The sequence below is a fragment of the Mastomys coucha genome, unplaced genomic scaffold, assembly GCF_008632895.1.
Source record: "Mastomys coucha isolate ucsf_1 unplaced genomic scaffold, UCSF_Mcou_1 pScaffold13, whole genome shotgun sequence".
NCBI classification, from domain to species: domain Eukaryota; kingdom Metazoa; phylum Chordata; class Mammalia; order Rodentia; family Muridae; genus Mastomys; species Mastomys coucha.
In genome coordinates, this window is record NW_022196895.1 from 5,598,160 (window position 1) to 5,618,816 (window position 20,657).

A 20,657-nucleotide genomic window follows, 5' to 3' on the forward strand; every position below is an offset into this window, starting at 1 on the left:
TAATGTAATAACCCTCTCTAGAACAGGAAGTTATCAAAGCTGAGCTGCTAGGAGTCAAGTTAATTTTTAAATGTTTTGAGGTGATTTGAAAGTCAGCATCACTCTAAATGTAAATAACTCCCTCGTTCATTTCCTTCTAGTTACTTAGCCTGCTGATGAACTGAAGATCCGCAGCCTAGTTCAAAATTATCCACTTCTCTATGATGCCCAGGCTTAGCAGCCACATTTCTAAACATAAACAAACACAGAACCTCTTTCTTGACAGGTTCACTGGGAAAAGTTGGTTTGACACCAAAAGCATTATTAAGATCTCAAAGCCACTCTGTGTTGATTATGGATTGCAGACCAAATATTTTGCTGAAGGTGGTGTCATTTCCTTCAAACAACAAATCTGAGAAGTAATTTAAAAGAACATCCCAGCAATTGCATTTTTGGTCATTTTTCTGATAACAGTATTTTTGTTCCTTCAACTCCTGACTTCTGGAAAGAGCCAGATGAATTATTTATTTCCCACTAGGTCTCTCCAGCTCTCTCCCTGTGCAGGCGCTATTCATTCCTCTATCTTATCATAATAAGCCAGGTCAGCCTCGAGCTGAACTTAAATCACAACTGCTTGGTGTTGCTAGCTTTATGGGTCTGGATGGCCTACTTTATGGTGTTTGTACTTCCCTGCAGTTGGTGTGCTAGTCCAAGATTGTATAACTGCTTTACCCCAGGAACCCTCATAAAATGAGACAGCCAGCTCATAAAACTACAGCACTGGGCAAACCTGTAAATAGCCTCTCCAGGAGCAAGATGGACACAAGTCTTCTTCAAAAAGTACCAGGGATGCACCCCCTAGCTGGGGGGCGGGAAATCCTGTTTGTCCAGGGAATGGCGTGTTTTGCAACTCGACACCGTTTTCTCTCCTGTTTCTCTTCTGTTTCCACTGCTTGCAGGCAGAGCAAGAGCACAGAGGGCTCAGATGAGGACAAGGTCTCTGACAGGCTGGCAACTATCCAGTCTCTTCCTAGCTGTGTTTACATGAGTGATTAAATAAATAAACATCCCCTGTAAAGCTGCTGTTTTGGTGTCTGCTTTCAAGATTCAGCCATGGGTTCTCAAACACCCTACTGAAAACCTAATATATTGAGCTGACATGGCTTTGGGGATTGTTTGGAAGTCCAAATTGCTAGTAATACTCCCATTGCTAACATGCTAGGCCATGCCATTTATCTTTCTCCACTGGCCTCCACTAAATAGTACACCTTAGTCCAAAACAGATGGAAAAATGCCATGTAAAACATGGGGACCTAGGTTCATTCCTCAGAAACCCACATACAAACCAAGTATGGTGCACATGCTTATAATCCCAACAATAGGAAGGCAGAGATGAGCAGGTCCCTTGGGCTCATTGACCAAACAACCTAGTCTACTTGGTGAATTCCAAACCAGTGAGAGATGCTGTCTCAAAAATACAACATGGACTACTGCTGAGGAGCTACAATTGAGGGTTTATCCCTTGTCTCCATACAAATGTACACCTGTACAAGTCCCCCAGAATAGCCCCTCAGTTTAAGGTAATGCTTCTGGATGATTTTCCTTACCACTGAAATTTTGAATAAGTAAAGCTTTATCTCAGAGAACAAAGGAGCTCTATATCACCATGTGCAGAACAAAAAATAGTGAGGCCAGGGATATAAGTGGGAAGCTCAGATAACAGTTCATAGGGCCAGGGATTACAACAGAGTCATGAAGAACCAAAGGGCACTCCCTATTGTGAGGCTATAAAGGACTAACAGGGGAATCCTTTTGTGAGACCATGGAGCTCCAGAGGGTATCCAATAATGGGGCAATAGATGACTAGGAGAGACATTCCATAGCAGTATGATAGGAGACATCCTATATTGGTACCATAGGAAAACAGAAGATATATCATCTCATTATTAGGCCATAGACATCAAAAACAAGAGACAGATGCAGGAGGTGGACAAGGGCAAAGTGGTGAGTGTGTTTGGTACAGGGCACTGGGCACTTCCTGCATCAAGCCCAATCAACAGAGAAAACTAGCTGCTGTTTCCTAATTTACTGCTAATTATGAGGTATAAATCCTTCCTGGAAGCCAGAAGCCTAGCATTCTGAAGGAAAAAGTGATAGGCTTGACCCAAGGCTGGAAGCAACATGTAAGTTGAGCTATGCTTACAAAATTGATCTGCATTTGAACACTGTGTAGAGTTGAGAACCTGTTTATTTAAGTCCATATTCCTGACTAAAATATGTTATTTTTTTTACCATACTGCTTTCTACATTTGTGTTAACATAAAGTACTTTCTAATGCAAAAACTATTTTTAGGTTGTTTTGATTTGTTATTGTTGCTGTTTTTAAGACATGGTTTCACTCTATATAGCTCAGGCTAACCAGGATCTCACTAAGTATCCCAGTGTTTTGAATAGCCATAGGGCTAATTGTATTTGATGTTAATTCTGTTCTCCTGTGAGGGGTTGCAAATAAGGAATGAGTCAACACTCCAATGATTTTCTGTAAACCTTCTTCCCTCTTCCCACCTTAATATATAAAATAAAGGCTAGAGCCAGTGATTGGGTGGAGAAAGAAGGGAAGGTGGAGCTGAAGATTTTGGGAGAAAAGGAGAGAGAAAGAGAAAGAGAGAGGGAGAAAGAGAGAGAGAGAGAAAGAGAGAGAGAGGGGGGATGATGGAAGAGGAGGAGAAAGAAGCGGAGGAGGAAGAGGAGGAGGAGGAGGAGGAAAGTGAAGCAGAAGCACCTGGCCTGGAGAAACCCCAAGTTATAAGGGGTCTCTTATATGGGGATGATGATAGTGTAGTGGTAGATTTGCCCAGTCTAGGCACACAGCATGTATTCATATTAATTGAGTTGTGTTTTAATTACCTGAGCTTATTTGGGTTGTAGATTTACAGCAACATCCCAGGCTGGCCTTGAGCTTGTAAAAATCCCCGTCTCAGTTTCTTAACTTTTAGGATTACAAATGTAAGATACCATGCCAAGCTTTTAACGTTTGCATTTATTTGTTTATTTACTTATTTACTTACTTTGTGTGTGTGAATGTGTGTGTGTGTGTGTGTGTGTGTGTGTGTGTGTGTGTGTGTGTGCATGCAAGTACAAATATGCCACAGTGCATGTGAGGAGGTGAAAGGACAGTTTGGTAGATTCAGTCATCTCTTTCTACCATGTGAGTTCCCAGGATCAAAATCAGGTTATTAGGCTTGACAGCAAATACCTTTACCCATTGAGCCATCACAATTCCTAAAGCTCCTTTTATTGTTAACATGGAGTTAAACACCTGGAAATTAGCATACTATATTCATAAAGTGAGTCAACCATTATATTTAGTTTTACCAAGTGGTCCAGTTAGTCACCAGGGGCTGATATGCTGTCCTGGCTGGTCTGTGGCAAGAAACCAATTAAAACAAAGACTTTGGGCTCTTAGGCTCTTGGACTCTTGGGCACTTGGGCTGGCTGCCTTGGCTAACTCAGGCAACACTTCAAAAAAACAATGACACTATTCCTTATACTAAACAGAGTCAAATATTTCATATAGTCATCCTGCTGGAGTAATTTTCCAGAATCAACTGATTTCAAGCTGCTCTGGTGCTCACACCAAGCTTTTTCAAGAACATTGCTCCTTCACCCCATGCCCTTACTTCTAGTTTGCTTGCTTGTTTTGATTCAGTTTGGTTTTGATGATAAAGAACCAACCCAGGGCTTTTTAATGAGTAAACGTTAAAAGATATTTTATGAACACAATATGGGGAAGGCTAGTTGCATAATAAACATGGTGGCTCAAGAGTGCCCATAATCTAAGAGCCAAGGGGAAGTTGTGCTGACTTCCACAAGGAAGGAATACAGTGACACTCACTTGAAGCCACGTGGGCTGGGAAAGCTCCTGGAACAGCAGGCCTAGCTACTGGCCTCTCAGCCCTTCAGCTGAACCCCTGGGGCCACCCCTCCTTTCAGGTACACCCTGAAGGCATTTCAAGACAATAGCAGGCCAGTTGTTCACTGCACAGGTTCTAGGGACAAAAGATCTGTTATGCTGTTGTAGTGATTGTAATTACATAACTAGTAAATGAAAGCATGGAAAAAAATCTACAGGAAAACTTTCATTTCAAGGTATCGCTAGCTTGTACAATTATATAAACACAATGTGCAGTTCTCTGCAGATCTATTACTGAACTGGGACCACAAATACTAAAACTGCCCATCACAGCACACTTGGAATATTTATGTATATGCTTGGAGAATAGACGGGGAGGGGATTAGCTTCATTTGGTTTCAATATAGCAGAGTTGGAACCACTTGCTCTTGCCCCATGTTCTGAACCTTACACTGAAATGGGACAGGACTTCTGAAGTAACTGACAAGTTTCACAATGACCGTGGTGACTGGCAAGCCTTAAACACAATGTACTAGTTACTGCCTCATTGCCATGACAAAGTAACAGACAAAAACAATTAAAGAATTGGGACCTATTGTTTAGTTCCAAGGTATTTCACCTTGGCAGGGAAGGCATGGTGGCAGGAGCATAAGGTCTACTGTGTCCATAGTTCAGTTTTCTTTCTCTTTTTTTACTCAGTTTGGGACTCCAGCCCGCGGGATGGTGCTGCCAACCTTTAGGATAGATCATCCCACGTCTACACACCCCTTCTAGAAACTCCTTCATAAATGTGATCAGTGGCTTGTTTCCATGGTGATAAATTACATCAAGTTGGCAATCAAGATTAATCATCACAGAATTATCTCAATCCAAAAAGCAAGTACAAAAATGGTCATTGAGTGATAAAAAGTGGTCAGTGAGTCTGGAAAGGAGCCTGGGCACAACCATTGTAAGATAGATGATAAGGCAACTGGTGAACTGGGCCACACAGAAGCCTGACCCGCTCCTCTCAGCAGCTGTGCCGGTCAGAACTGACTCAGTACCTGCTGTGCTTCAGATTACCGTCCACCAAGGCCTTAGGCACTATTGGGAAATAAGGGCAGGTTTCTAACTCATCAGGAGTGCAGACTAATAGTTCATTGGGGTGTGGCCCAGGAGAGGATGGCAGGACCCAAGTGCCTTTCTCATCCTTTGCTTCTCCAGTACCAGGAGGTGAATAGCTCCCCCGACCCCAGCACGTTTTTCATGGAGTCAAGCAACTACAAATTGAAATTCTTAAATTTTAATTTTTAAACTTCTAAATGGGCACTTTCATTTTAAACAATGTTTATATCAAGTATTACGTTGATGTGAATGTGGCCAACTCCCATTTTCAGTCCTCAGGGGAGGGCAGGAAGGATCAAGTTGGAGTTAATACAAATGACAGCAATCATTCTGTAACAGCAGTTGCTGATATATTAACTTGCATTTATTTTTCTTTGTTATCCAAAAGAATCATGATTAGATTTTCATATTCAAGTAAAATTGCATCTTACCTTTTTTGTTTGTTTGTTTTATATACTACCTTTCAACATTTTTAGGGTTTATTTTCCAGAAGTATGAGCCAGAATAAAGTTCCCTACCACTATTTCCACCACTGGGTTGCAAGTCTTCCCACAGTGCTGGGAGGTAGCTTTACCTTTCCAACCCACACCATTCCAAGCCTCTTTTGAGTCTGCCCATCTCACGGTCATTTGTCCCAACATCTAATTCATCTGAAGCTAAGAAGTCATCTGGTTCCTGTAAAAGCTCTGTCCTGTCCCACTCCTAGTTCCAAAGTGTACTCCAGATTAGCTCAAGCCAATAAACATTCCTTTAACCAGATCCTTCACTCTGAAAGTGATGAGAGCTTAATTTGATCAAATGCCTGGACTAAAAGGTACATATTTTGTATTCTCTATCTTTCTTTCTCTCATCCTCCCTTTCCTTTTTCTGAGACGTAGCTCTACTGTTACATCCCTATGACAAAGGTAGTCTTGAGAAGAGCAGAAAGAAGGGACCTGGGTTCTTCATGTCATCCCTTAGCTACTCAGCTCCTTGCATGATCTCTACCTTCAGATGCAGTTATTTGACATCATAAGCATCCATTTTTGTTTCAAAAGTAGCACAAGAAGCAACGTCTTTGTCCTGGTGCCTTTAGATGTACTTCATGCACTTCGCTCATATTCACTCCATTGCCATCTCCTGTCTTCCCTCTATCCTCTACTAGCTTCTCTTCTTATCTTCAATTCATCCTTAATAATAGATACATATATATTTAAATCTAGATAAAACATGTGATGCCTGTCATTCTGAATCTGGAGTATTCCATTTAACATGATGATCATTAACTTTCTTAAATATGACACAATTTCATTCTTCATTAGGGCATTTGTGTACATGTGCCACATTTTCTTTATCCATTCATCTGTTGATGGACATGTAGGCTGGTTCTGGCTCTTGGCTGTTGTGTTGCATTAAACTCTGTTATGCAAGAATGGGTGCATAGCAAGACTGGTAAAGTTTGGTCATATAGTGTAAGAATTGAGCTAACAGGGACACCTCATAAAAATACCAAGGAGCTAGGAATGTCCATTAAGCCTAAAGACACAGAGCTTCAGAAATGTTTACTGAGCAAACATCCATCCACAAGAGATGCCCTAATTGCAGGGAGTAATGTCCAGTTCCAGGAAATGTTCCCAGTAGGGGGTTAATATTTCCACCCACCCTTCTACATGCAACAGGTATCTCCTCCTCACCTGGGGTACAAAGGTCAATGGAAACAAAAATCAGTCAGCTCCACCAATGAGAGATAACCAATTCATGCTGTAAACCTGTGTTCTGGGAGGGTATAAAAAGTGTGTGCCTTTGTTCCTCGGGGTCACCTTTGTCTGAATGCGGGATTATTAAAAACCTCTTGCTGATTGCAGAGGTCTCTGTGTCTTTGTGAGTGGGACTAAATCCTGGACATAAGACTCGGCTCTCCGAATCTTACATATATAGCAGTTCAGTTTTAGTTTTGTGAGGCCCTTTATCGTGATTTCCATAGGATTGCAGCTAATTTATGTTTCTACCTCCAGTGTATAAGTTTTTCTTTTCTTCTGTTTCCTCACCAATGTTTGTTGTTAGTTTTTTTTCTTGCTGGTATCCATTGTAACAACTAAAAAAGTAGCATAAAAAAATATGCTTCCCTAAACCCATCCAATCAAAACTATGAGAAATGAATTGAGCACAGGGATTTTAGAAGAAGTACAAATAGCCAGTATCCTCAGACACTGGGAAATACTCTATTTTTAATTATTATTATATTTGTCTTAATTCTTTGAGAATACCAGACATGGCTATAATGTATTTTGTATATATTCACCTCCATTTCTTACCCTAACCTCTCTCACAGCTATCCAACCTCACTACTCCCCAGAAACTTGGTGTTGTCTTTTATGTTTTTATTACTTATTGAATTCAATTTGTGCTGCCCATAAACTCATGAATATTGGACCATTCATTGGAACATGACCAGTATATCAGAAGCCACATGCTTAAAACTCTCTTTTCTTCAGTAGCCATGAGCTGTCGATAACTCCTTAATTAGGGGTGGAGGCTCCTGGGTCCATGTGGAATGTTGATTGGCTTGATTGTATGCAGGTCTTGTACAAACAATAGCTATCTTGAGTACAGACCAGAAGACGTCGGTTCCATTTACTCCTCCATGATCTCTGGGTATTTCACTGCCCTTCTTATTTCTCAATGATCCCTGAGTATTTGAGTAAGGTAAGATGCTAGAGATGGCCTGCTGACTCATAATTCTGTTGACACTTATACTCTGCAATTTGACCAGCTGTGATTTTCCACTTAGTTGCTGTCCACTGAACAACGAAGCCTTTCTTCTAAGGTCAGCACTAACTTGGGTATAGAAATACAAATTTATAGGGCAGTTTGACACTATCTCTGTTTAACAAAATAACAGTATTAGATTCGCTCCTAGGGCCAATTGGTTCCTAAACTCTAGGTTCTTGGCCAGATTTACACTATCAGGCATGTGTTTCCTCTTGCAGAGTACAGATAAAATGCAAACAGAAAGCAGTTAGTCACCCCCATAACATTCATGCCATGACTATCCACTAGTAACACATCATTCATTATTACAGCACTCCACAGCTGGGTAAAGACTGTTGATGACCTGCCTCTGTCCCCTATTCCCAGAAGCCTGTGTAGTGCCTTCTACTAGTTTGAATGTAGAGAGGAAGTTTTTTAGCCAGTACTAATCTGATTTTTCCATTCTCTGTGACCAAAGTATATGGTATCTTCAGCAATAGGTTTATATCATCAGTTTCTGATGGGCCACCAAAAGCAATAGCAGTAACCTGTATTGTTGGAGGGGATCTCTTGGACTCTCCTGACCAACAACTTAAGAGAAATTATACTTCATTCAGCACTGGCTTTTTTATCTGGCAACCTTGCTTCTGGGAGGAGCATTATCTCTGGGTAGGATAACTCCAATTTAACTCTTTAGTAAAGTAGTAGTTTTTTTTTTTTTTTTTTTTTTTTTTTTTTTTTTTTTTTTGGTTTTTCGAGGGTTTCTCTGTGTATCCCTGGCTGTCCTGGAACTCACTCTGTAGGCCAGGCTGGCCTTGAACTCAGAAATCTGCTTGCCTCTGCCTCCCAAGTGCTGGGATTAAAGGCATGTGCCACCACTGCCCCGCTTCCAGATGGCCTTTTCAAACATTCCTGGTGTTAGTTTTCCCTTTCACCCTTACCCATCATCTGTCTCTCCACTTAGATTTCCCTCTCCATTGTCACACACTAGACTAGCATAGACTAAACCCCAACACACACACACACACACACACACACACACACACACACACACACACACAAACCACATACCACATGTGGCCTTTTGGGGGAAAAAGGATTTGCACATGTGTGCATGTGACATATGTGTGTCTATGTGTGTTGAAGTGCATATTATATGTGGGTAAGTAAGTGTTTATGGAAGCTAAAGGTTAATCCTCAAATGTTATCTCTCAGTTTCCATCTACCTTGTTTTGTTTTGTTTTGTCTTTAGACAAAATCTTTTACTGGACCTACTACTCTCAATTTGTTAGACTGGATAGCTAGCAGGCCCCAGGGATAACCTTCCTCTACCTCCTCAGTGCTGAGATTACAAATTCACACCACCACACCTGGCTCTTTAAATGGGCTTTAGGGTTTGAACTCAGGTCCTCTTGCTTATAAGGCAAGCACTTTACTGATGTCCTCAGTCCCTGGAAATGCTCCATTTTATAGGTCATCTTGTGAAACACATTCAGACACTCATAGCCAAAACCATTACCTGATTAAGTAGGTATGCAAAGAAAAAGTTGTACAAGCCATGAAATGAAAACAACAAAAGAAAAAACAAACAAAAAGCAAAAGAAAAATCAAAGAAACCAAAAAGATAAAAATAAAACAAAAGGAAAGGTGAGAAGAGAATCTGTTCCCAGGCAGGAGTTATTGATAAGAGACACAGCACATGACATTTCTTTATGGTTCATGACAGATGAGAGCATATTCGTCACCAGGAATTCAAGTGCAAATAGGGAGTAGATATCATGGTGCCTTGATGTCCTGCTTTTATCCAACTCATGAGAAAGCTACCCTCATCACCACAGGCATTTGTTGGTTATGTCCACCTTGGTGTCTGACTCCCAGACTCACAAAGCTCCCAGGAGGCTTCCCTCTTCTCACTTTAACTTTGAACTCCATGTTTCCTTTTTTTTTTTTTTTTTTTTTTTTTTTTTTTTTTGCCCTCTAGTACTGTGATGTTTACTTGGATAAAATATTGGAAAGGAGTGGAACTATGAATATGCTTTCCTGATTTTATAAGAACTAAATCTTGGGACAGTATTTGGTACTGAAGTACACAAAGAATTTTCAACATTTCTCGGGATTGAGCAATATTTTGATTTTATAATCATCAATGCTCAAAACTTCACTTTAAATACATATGTATTAAAATAGATGTATATTTAGGGCTATTTCAGTAACTGCTGGAAATTGTGATCTAAAACCAAATCAAGATTCATTGAAGGATTTTAAAAAATAAAACATAATTTAAAATAAATCATCTTAACTGTGGTGCTTGGTCCAGGGAGTGGCACTATTAGGATTTGTCCTTGTTGGAGGAAATATGTCACTGTTGGAGTATTCTTTGAATGACTTTCCACCCAGCTGCCTGGAAGCCAGTCTTCTCCTGTTTGCCTTCAGATCAAGATGTAGAACTCGCAAGAACTCCTGTGTCATACCTACCTGGACACTGATGTGCTCCCACCTATATGATAATGGACTGAACCTCTGAACTTGTAAGGCAGTCTCTATTAAATATTGCCCTGTATACGGGCTAGTCATGGTGCCTGTTCCCAGCATTAAATCCCTAACTAAGACACTAACAAACTAAAGCCGGAAGATACATTAAGTTGATACTTTCCTGCTGAAGTTGTTGAAAATAATATGTCTTGTTTATGTAATTAAACTATAAAGCTTCTATAATGGTAAAAAAAAACTGTATATCCAATGAAAAGACTGCAACTTATAATAGAATCCCTAATCACAAGCAATGTGTGAAGTTAGTATGTGTAGTGTGTGATGCTCATGCTGTGAGTTCAGAACCAAGGCTAAAAAAGTGAAGTCACAAGGGAAAGCATAGTGAGCCTTGTCCAAGATACCCTGCATTCCTTACACACTAGATTTTGAGTTAATTTTGGGCCATTGTGATGTTCAGAAGCCCTTTAATGTTGTCAAATTTTTATAGCTTCCATATTCAGCTACCCTACTCCATATGGAGTCATACTTCACAGCCAAGAGACCTGTGGACTAGACAATATTGTAAGCTGCCCGCAAAGACCAGAAGCAGGTACTGACATGACTCTTTGAACTTGAACATTCATATTTTTGCTACTAAGCTGTTCAGACTTCTTTTAAAGAAAACTGGATCTTCTGTCACACACCAAATATTTCCAAATGTAGTTTTTCTAAGCTTGTCTAAAACATAGAACCCATCAGAGAGACACCAGGGTCCAGAAAGATACACATACCCACGAATACTCACCCACCACACATATATACACACCCAATGTGTCTGGCTCTGTTTCTCTGTATCTCTCTCTGTCTCTCTCTGTCTCTGTCTGTCTGTCTGTCTGTCTGTCTGTCTCTCTCTCTCTCTCTGTCTCTCTCTCTCTCTCTCTCTCTCTCTCACACACACACACACACACACACACACACACACACAAACACAAACACTCCCGTTGTATAACTCTGACTGCCTCACTTATCAAAATAGTCTCAGTATTTTATAATGAGATGTCAGCATGTGTCCTTGTTTCTTTCTGAGGCCCCTCTAGTGACCTCAGGCAATGGCCTGTAAGGAGATTGTGTAAATAGATATTGCCATTTGATTCAGTGTTTCTTTTTTTTTTAATTAGATATTTTATTCATTTACATTTCAAATGTTATCCCCTTTCCTGGTTTCCCTCCCTCCCAGAAACACCCTGTCACATTATCCCTTCCCCTACTTCCATGAGGGGGCTCCTCTACCAACCCACCCACTCCCACTTCCCTGCCCTCCATTCCCCTACACTGGAGCTTCTACTGAGCCTTCATAGGGCCAAGGACCTCTCTTCCCATTGCTACAAATGCAGCTGAAGTCATGTGTACTCCTTTGTTGATGGCTTAGTCCCTGGGAGTTCTGGGGGTTCTGGTTGGTTGATATTGTTGTTCTTCCTATGGGGTTGCAAACCCGTTCAACTCCTTCAGTCCTTCCTCTAATTCCTCTATTGGGGATCCTGAGCTCAGTCCAATTGTTAGCTGTGAACATCTGCCTCTGTCTTTGTAAGGTTCTGGCAGGGCTTCTCAGGAGACAGCCATATCAGGCTCCTTTCAGCATGCATTTCTTGGCATCCACAGTAGTGTCTGGGTTTTGTAGCTGTATATGGGATGAATCCCCAGGTGGGACAGTCTCTGGGTGGACTTTCCTTCAGTCTCTGCTCTATACTTTATCTCAATATTTAAATGTAACACATTCTCTGTATCTATTCCTCTGTTGAAGGACATCTGGGTTCTTTTCAGCTTCTGGCTATTAAAAATAAGGCTGCTATGAACATAGTGGAGCATGTGTCCTTATTACATGTTGGAGAGTATATGCCCAGGAGTGGTATAGCTGGGTCCTCAGGTAATACTATGTCTAATTTTCTGAGTAATGGTCAAACTGATTTCCAGACGGGTTGTATCAGCTTACAATCCCACCAGCAATGGAGGAATATTCCTCTTTCTCCACATCCTCGCCGATATCTGCTATCACCTGAGTTTTTGATTTTATCCATTCTGACTGGTGTGAGGTCTCCAAAACAATCTCAGGGTTGTTTTGATTTGCATTTCCCTGATGACTAAGGATGTTGAACATTTATTTAGGTGCTTCTCATCCTTTTGACATTCCTTAGTTGAGAACTCTTTGTTTAACTCTGTTCCCCATTTTTTAATAGGGTTATTTGGTTCTCTGGAGTCTAACTTCTTGAGTTCTTAGACAAGTTCTTAGATATTAGCCCTCTATAGGATGTAGGATTGGTAAAGATCTTTTCCCAATCTGTTGGTTGCCTTTTTCCCCTATTGACAGTGATAAAAAAAACTGCATGATATTGGTACAAAGATAGGCAGAAAGATCAATGGAATAGAATTGAAGACCCATAAATGAACCCACACACATATGGTCACCTGATCTTTGACAAAGGAGCTAAAACCATCCAATGGAAAAAAAGACAGCATTTTTAACAAATGGTACTGGTTCAACTGGTAATCAGCATGTAGAAGTATGCAAATTGACCCATTCTTATCTCCTTGTACAAAGCTCAAGTTGAAGGGGATCAAGGGGATCAAAAACCTCCACATAAAACTAGATACACTGAAACATACAGACGAGAAAGTGAGGAGGCACCTCGAGCACATGGGCACAGGGGAAAATTTCCTGAACAGAACACCAGTGGCTTATGCTGTAAGATCAAGAATAGACAAATAGGACCCTATAAAATTGCAAAGCTTCTGCAAGGCAAAGGACACTGTCAATAGGACTCAGTGTTTCTTAGTCCATGAAATCTGGCAAAGGCTCATGATATTGTGATAAGACTATACACTATAATACCAAATTTCTCCAAAAGGCTTCTCCAAATTTACTTCATCCTCTCAGGATCTATAGGAAGGTAAAGATAGTCTGGTTCCATAGCTCAGTTTAATCATATACCAGTGCACCTGCCTCCTCATTGTCCTGCTCAAAACATTAATTGGTTGTGTTTGCTTTGAAGTCCTTGTGTTCAGATGGAGTTCTTACCTCATGTACTCCCTTGAGGGAATATTTGTACAGGAAATCATGTAGTGAATTCAAAAAGAAGGTATTATCCATTGTAGACATCTCCCAAAAGCAGATGGCCCCAGTAAGCATGATAATCTAAACAGAAGCCCCCAGGAAGCTTCTGTTCATTTCCCTTTGGTTGCCCTGACTTCCACTGGCCACCCAGAAAGTCACTTGGCCTTAGATAGCAAAGGAAATATAGAGGAAGGTCTGGAATGTCTTTCTAAGCCCTTATATCATCAGGAAATCGGACCCAGCTGCCTCAGAGACTCTTCCCAGTATGATCTTGTCCAGTATGATATGGTCTGGGGGTGCTCCTAAACACACACCTAAGGTTCCAATGACACCAGACAGCTAATGGCAGCAATATTAGCAAAGAGGAAGAATTTTGGGAGGATGTTTATAAATAATGAGTGAAGAGCTAGACTAAGGCTCAATCAGTGTTTGCCTAGTATTCGTAAAGCCTCAACTTTGATCTCCATCATGCCATAAATTAGCTGTAGTATTATATACCTACTCTCTGAAAACTCAGGAAATGAAGTTGGAAGGGTCAGAAGTTCAGGGTCATTTCTAGCTACATAGTGATTCCACAGCCAACACAGACTAAACATGACATTGCCACACACACACACAGAACAAAGACTGAAAAAAGCAAAGAAATATGAACACATGGAAAGTAGGATACCCAAGATAGTAATAGTGCTGCAGGAAGCGTATCTGAAAGGCACATCCACCTCACCTTAGTGTGACAGAACCCCAACATTCCTAGCAACAACATACAAGTGGTATCAACAAGCTCTTGTAATTTACACCAACTTTCAAAGCTTGTCAAATTCACCTTACGTGGACCATGAAATAGCTAGTGAATTGGCAAAGAACAACATCTGAATTAGACAATTAGAAAGCATTTTACACATACAAACCTATTGTTATCCCTCCCTGTTGTAGATTAGCCTAGATGGTCTTAGCTGTGTTTCTGTGATAAAACACCATGACCAAAAGCAACTTGGAGAAGAAATAATTTATTTATTCTTTTATACTACCAAGTCACATCCATCATGAAGGAAGCTGGAGCAGAATCCCAAGTTAGAAGCCTGGAGGTAGGAGCTGAAGCAGAGGCCATGACAAAATGCTGCTTACTGACTTACTCCTTGTGGTTTATTCTGCTTACTTTCTTGCATAACCCCAACCCGGGGTTAGATGAAGCCACATGGGGCTGGCCCTCCCACATCAATCATTATTCAAAAAAAAAAAAGGACTTTCCTACAGACAATCTGAGGAGTCATTTTCTCAATTGCAGTTTTTCTTCAAAGATATGCTAGCTTGTGTTAACTTGACAAACAGTGGAAATACTTTCTCCAAAGTCAAAGTCAAATAAAGTAGGCAAAACACCAAAGACATGAAGAGGTTCAAATCCCTCCTCAAACCAGAAGTAGAATCCACAGAGAGTCAGTGCCTCTGCCAGACCAAGGGGCCTCTTAGATGCTGGTCCTGGAAGATTGCTATGTCTGACTATAGTTTGAATACAGTGAGGTAGAGAATGAAAGCTACTGCCACTTTGAACTAGGGAGCTGGATCAATTGGCAAGTGAAGGAAAGAGTTCAATCCCAAGGACCCACCCAAATATAGATGAGTATGTTGTAGTGAATTTACAATCCCCAAAGTAAGGAGGTGGAGACAGGAGGATTAATGAGTCTCACTAGGAAGTCAATCTAACTTAATTAGTTGGCTCTAGGTCAGGGAGAGTCTCTGTCTTAGAGATCAAGGCTAGCAGAAGTCCTGAGACACAATATTGAAAGCTGTTCTCTGTCTTTTTATGTATACACACACACACACACACACACACACACACACACACACACAACTCTTTTCAACACTGAAGGTGGGGCCTATTCCACTGGCCATCCCTAGTCCTTAGTTCTAATACTCAACTGTAAAATAACATTCAAATCATAGTTAACCAACCCCTGTAAACTGGGCCTTTAGCAAGCTATAAGGCAGGAAGAAGCCAGTATGTCCCTGTGGAACCTGAACCTGTAGTCCAGTGGGTTTAGGGTGGGGAATCATCTGAGTAGCTGGACAAACGTGACCAGAACCATTGGCCTAGGATATCTGAACACAGAAGGAAACAGAGAGCAGGAAAACAAGAACAAAAATCTTTCACTCAAAATAAACCTACAAAGCAAAAGAAGTCTAACAGAAAAAAGCAGCCAACAAAACCAGCATTGAATATCTGAGTATACCCTGAGGAAATGGAGCTGTGGATCTTTCTCAAAAGATGTTTTTAAAGGGGCATATCTCATTGTCCATGAGACAAAAGAACAATTTCCACTTTAAGGTATGAGAGATTCTTAAATAACAATAGCTATAAATTAATATATACAAAGACACTGAGTGTGAAAGCCTAAGGAGCGGGGATGGCTCAGTCTGTAAAATGCCTTCCTTGCAAGGGAGAAAGGGAAGACTAAGCTGAAACCCAGAGTACACTTAAAAATGCTAGAAGTGGAGGTACCCAGACTGGCCTAACTGTAAACTCATGGCCAATAAAATATCCTATGTTAAAAACTATCAAGACCTTCCTGAGGAATCATACATGAGGTTGTCCATAGGCATGCACATGGACACCCTGTGTTTCACTTGCAGTGTTTTGTTATTTGAAGTTCTGTACCGTTCTGTGATATGTGCTTCCAATAGGAGCTCAGTTTGAGAAAATGATTGAGAACTCTTGAGAACTCCTGATGAATTGATATCTTGGAATATTTGTGATTTTCATGCACTGTAGTTGAATCAATATATTTAAAGTATATCAATATACTTAAACAGGAGATGGGGCTCAGCAAAGAAAACAAAGTGAATCAGTCAGAGTTATCACAACTTGGATCAACAAAACACCCATCAACCTACTGTTAACATGCCCCAGCCTAACATCCTTGCTGTTTGTCCACACACCATTGACTCATCACCAACCAGTGTGAGAGTTCAGAGCCAATCAGCACTACATAAGAAGTTCCAGGGCAGCCTGAGCTACACAGAGTGAGAGTCAGTTTCTAAACCAGAAAGAAGCATATTTATATTTTGGAGTAAGTTGAGAAAGGTAATAGTGAATGTCAATACTTTGTGGCATCAATTACAAGGTAAGCATTTCACCAAATACTTTATATGAAGTAATGAACTCACTGAATCCTTACAAGTCTTCCGGTACAAGGTGATACAAGGACAGTATCACCCCACCTTATAGATTAGAGAAGTGTAGCATTCCTCACATTAGTTATATAACCTAAAAGCCCAAGTGCCCAATCACTTGCCTAACCATGTCATTTGAAGTTTCCTGCCTCATTCCAAACTATGTCACATGTATGCCACCTGTTTCTCCACATATTCACCTTAAAATCTGTTTTCACAACTCTTTTGAGGAAGCAAGGTATAGAAATCTTTCATTCAGAAACTTGAAAAATAGAGGTCATGCTGAGAGTAGAGCTGCCTGCTGAAATCTCTGAGGAGTTCTCCACCTGGAAGTTTCCTCAGAGTAGACTTAAGTTTGTTTCCTCTCCATTTTTTAATTCTGAGCACATGACCACACAAATTGGAGCCAGTTTGGTTAATGTCCATTATTCATAGGACTTAACTCAAACAATTGGTTGAACATAAACACTGTCAGCTCACAGCACAACACAGACAGAGCTATATGGGGGGCCCAGTGCAGTTGGTTTGTTCATTTTAAACAAATATTCTAGTTTCTATAGAAATAACACATTAAATGACATCTTTTCAGTTACAGTAACCATGTGGCAAATAAAAGAATAAATAGAAATCTTTGGGTGTAGCTTGGGTTGGTAGAGTGATTGTCAAGCATGCAAGAAGTCCTGGCTGTAATCCTCAGGACTGAATAAAATAACTGTGGTAGCATATGACTGTGACCTCAGCACTCAGGGAGTACATGCCAGAAGACTAGAAGTTCAAGGTCACTCTTAGCTGCAGAATGAGTTAGAGGACAGCCCGAAATACAAGAAACCATATTAAAGGCAGAGAGAGAGAGAGAGAGAGAGAGAGAGAGAGAGGAAGAGAGAGAGAGAGAGAGAGAGAGAGAGAGAGAGAGAGAGAGAGAGAGAGAAAAGCCACCCTGTGCTTACATGGCAGTTGCTTACATACCAAAAACAGAATCTTGTGAGTTCAAGTAAATACTCCTTTTTGCTTCTTAAGTGGAACTTTAACTACCACTCTACAAGGGTGCTAAACTGTAGACAAAAAAGTACCTCAACTAAAGAAAAAGAAGGCTAGCATTTCCCCTGGCTTTTCTACTGCTTTCATCCCACTAGCAGGAAAGCAAGCTTTTACTACAAAAGGATCCCACTGGACGACAGTCATCATTGTCAATTCTCAAACACAGGGAAAAGGCTGCTGGGACAGAGTGCAATAACTTTACTGTACAAGAGTCTCATCCCTTCTGAAAGCTTTATGCCCAACTTACACTGTAATAAAGTCCTCTGCAATAAGACATGAAAAATTATAAGCAGACTTAACTTTGTTTAATGTATTTTCTCTCTTTTTAGCTGCAAGATCTTGGGCCAGCTATTCAGTCAGAGTGTTAGCTTCCTTGGGAACACAACAAAGGGGTAGAGCTAAACCATAACAAGAGAAAGACCTAGACTGATGCAGCACACTGCCAACCATAGAGAAAAACTTGAAAGACTTCATGACATCGAATGAAAATATCATCAGAGAATCATGGGAAAAGAAGGAAAGTTGAGGCAACTCCTCCATTTCATCTAAGAGGAAGCAAAAATCTTACTACAAACCTGTAAAGAATTTTCATACTTAGCAGGTGCTAAAAACATAAAATAATAAACCTAAGGAGACTGATTCTAAAAGATGGTCCCATGACACACAGTGACACATGGTCCCAGTAGAAAAGTCCAAGCAAGTGTTTGAAATTTACAGGAATGACTTCATAGAAAACCTCTGCCAATAAAAACCCTGAGGTCCCCAGTTTCTCAAGAGAATTCAAGGTCAGCCCATTGTTTTTAACTTAGGCATCTAGCCATTTGGCTATAAAATAGGGGTTCTTTTGTGGGATCTTGGGTCCAAATCTTTCTTGTCAGGGTACTTGTTATTATGACTATGAAAAAATAAGAAAGGTGCTTATTCCAAATACTTAATTTTATTCTCTTTAAGTTGGTCCTTCTAAGAAGTTAGAGAATGAATTCAGATGTTTGCCCTTCACTTTTATTCCCACACAAGGCATGCCATTAGTCATAGATGTACGTAATATACATATCAGGCCTCATTCCAGACTCACTAAAATATTAAATATATGGTTATCTCATCACAGAACAATGTTAGATTCAGGCATTTTCAAATGACAAAGACATCCAGTCTACTACTTTTAAAATAGTACTTTCTTCTTCTTCTTCTTCTTCTTCTTCTTCTTCTTCTTCTTCTTCTTCTTCTTCTTCTTCTTCTTCTTCTTCTTCTTCTTCTTCTTCTTCTTCTTCTTCTTCTTCCTCTTCCTCTTCTCCTTCTCCTTCTTCTCCTTCTCCTTCTCCTTCTTCTTCCCCTTCTCCTACTTCTCCCTCTTCTCTCCCTCTTCTCTTCCTCTTCTTCTTCCTCTTCCTCTTTTTCTTCCTTCTCTTCCTTCTTTTCATTGTTTTGCATTCAAAACAAGGTCTCATGTTCCTTGGGCTTGCCTAGAACTTGCTACAGATCTGAGAATGACTTTGAACTTCTCTCACCCACCCCATATACTTCGTTCTGGTTACCTCCCAAGTGCTAGAATTACAGTTGTGCTACCATACTCAGATTTATTCCAAGCTGGAGATTGAGCCCACAGCCTTACATGTTCTAGGGTAATCATTCCATCAGCAGAGCCCCACACCTGATTTTTTTCCCTAGAACTACAAAGTGTACCCTGACATCTTTTATTGTTTTTCTATATTTGATGATGTCTTGACACCTTGGTGGACCTAGAAGGATTAAAAAAGTTAGCTCATCCAAAGCTAACTGATCAAAAGAATTAAAAATTAATAATAAAAATAAATTTAAAATCAACAACAACAAAATTCTACCTGTAAACAAACACTTATCATCTAACCTTTACTTTCATTTGACTCATTTAATTCTCCATGTAAGTCTATGTAGGATCAAGTACCAGATAACTGGGGAGAGCACCACCTACTAAACTCACTAGAATTATTTAAACTAGCCAAGACTGAATTGTCAGTCCCAAGAAGAATATGTTAAAACTGTTATCTCCTCCCTTATACCTTTTAACGATTGACCAATCCTGCATTGCCACACATGGCCCTGGGTGCTTTGTCAAGCTTCTTTTGTTATACAGTATTAGCACTGACAACTGACCCATCTCAGCACTGCCTCACATAGCCCTAGGTGCTCTGTCAAGCTTCTTTTGTTATACAGTGTTAGTGACTGAAAGAATGCCCACATTATGGGCCTTTTAGTGTTTTCAGTCAGTCAACTCAATAATTTAAAATTGGCACCCTTAAACTGCTGACTACCCATCTTTATTAGTAACAAAACAGAACAGCCAAAAGCAAGTATAGAAGCAAGGGTTTATTTTGGTTCATAGTTCCAGAAAGAGAGAAAGAGAGAGAGAGAGAGAGAGAGAGAGAGAGAGAGAGAGAGAGAGAGAGAGAGAGAGAGAAAGGAGAAAGAGAGAGACTAAATGATCACATCTTCAATCTCAAGCAAAAAGACTAAACTGGAAGTAAGGTGAGTCTATGAACTCTCAGATCCTCCAGTAATGTGCTCCCTTCAGCAAATATTTTCTACCTAACCTTCCCAAACAGTATGAATCACATGTTCAAATTATTGAACCTATGAGGGACATTCTCATTCAAACCATCAGGCCATCTAACATAATTACTTGGAACTCCCAAATCTGACCTGTACATTGGACCAGCATCATTTGTCATCTTGAAGCTCCACATTTCAGCATATCACACTCCACCCTTCCCATCAAATCAAATCAAATCTTCAGAACTCAGCCCAGTCCTAAATATAAGATCTGATTCCTCTCAAGTACCAAGGAACTCCTCACCCCTGTGGCCTGTACAATGTTCTTCTATCAGTCCATCCATTATCTTTATCAAAGCCATTAACATGCTGATGACAAGAAGGCTTTTTAGTTACCAGATGCCTTCAACTACATTTCAAACAAGCATTTGCTAAGCCAACTTCCCTATGCCTTTCCTGCATAGCATGTTACTCAAACTAAGTGTTAAAATTCATCTTTTTTTCCAGTAAGTTTGTGGTCACAAGATATCTCAGCTGGGGAAATAACTCAGTCTGTGACATGTTTGTAGCACAAGCATGAAGACCTGAATCAATCCCAGAATCCACATTTACCCCCCC

At 40.4% G+C, this 20,657-nt stretch overlaps 1 long non-coding RNA gene across 1 annotated transcript; it reads left to right on the forward strand.

Moving 5' to 3' along the window:
- The first annotated feature begins 1,827 nt into the window (after positions 1 to 1,827).
- LOC116087531 lies at positions 1,828 to 18,273 on the forward strand. The gene is made up of 2 exons (XR_004117452.1): positions 1,828 to 2,162; positions 17,840 to 18,273. It is a non-coding gene; the product is annotated as an uncharacterized LOC116087531 (long non-coding RNA).
- Positions 18,274 to 20,657: the final 2,384 nt, after the last annotated feature.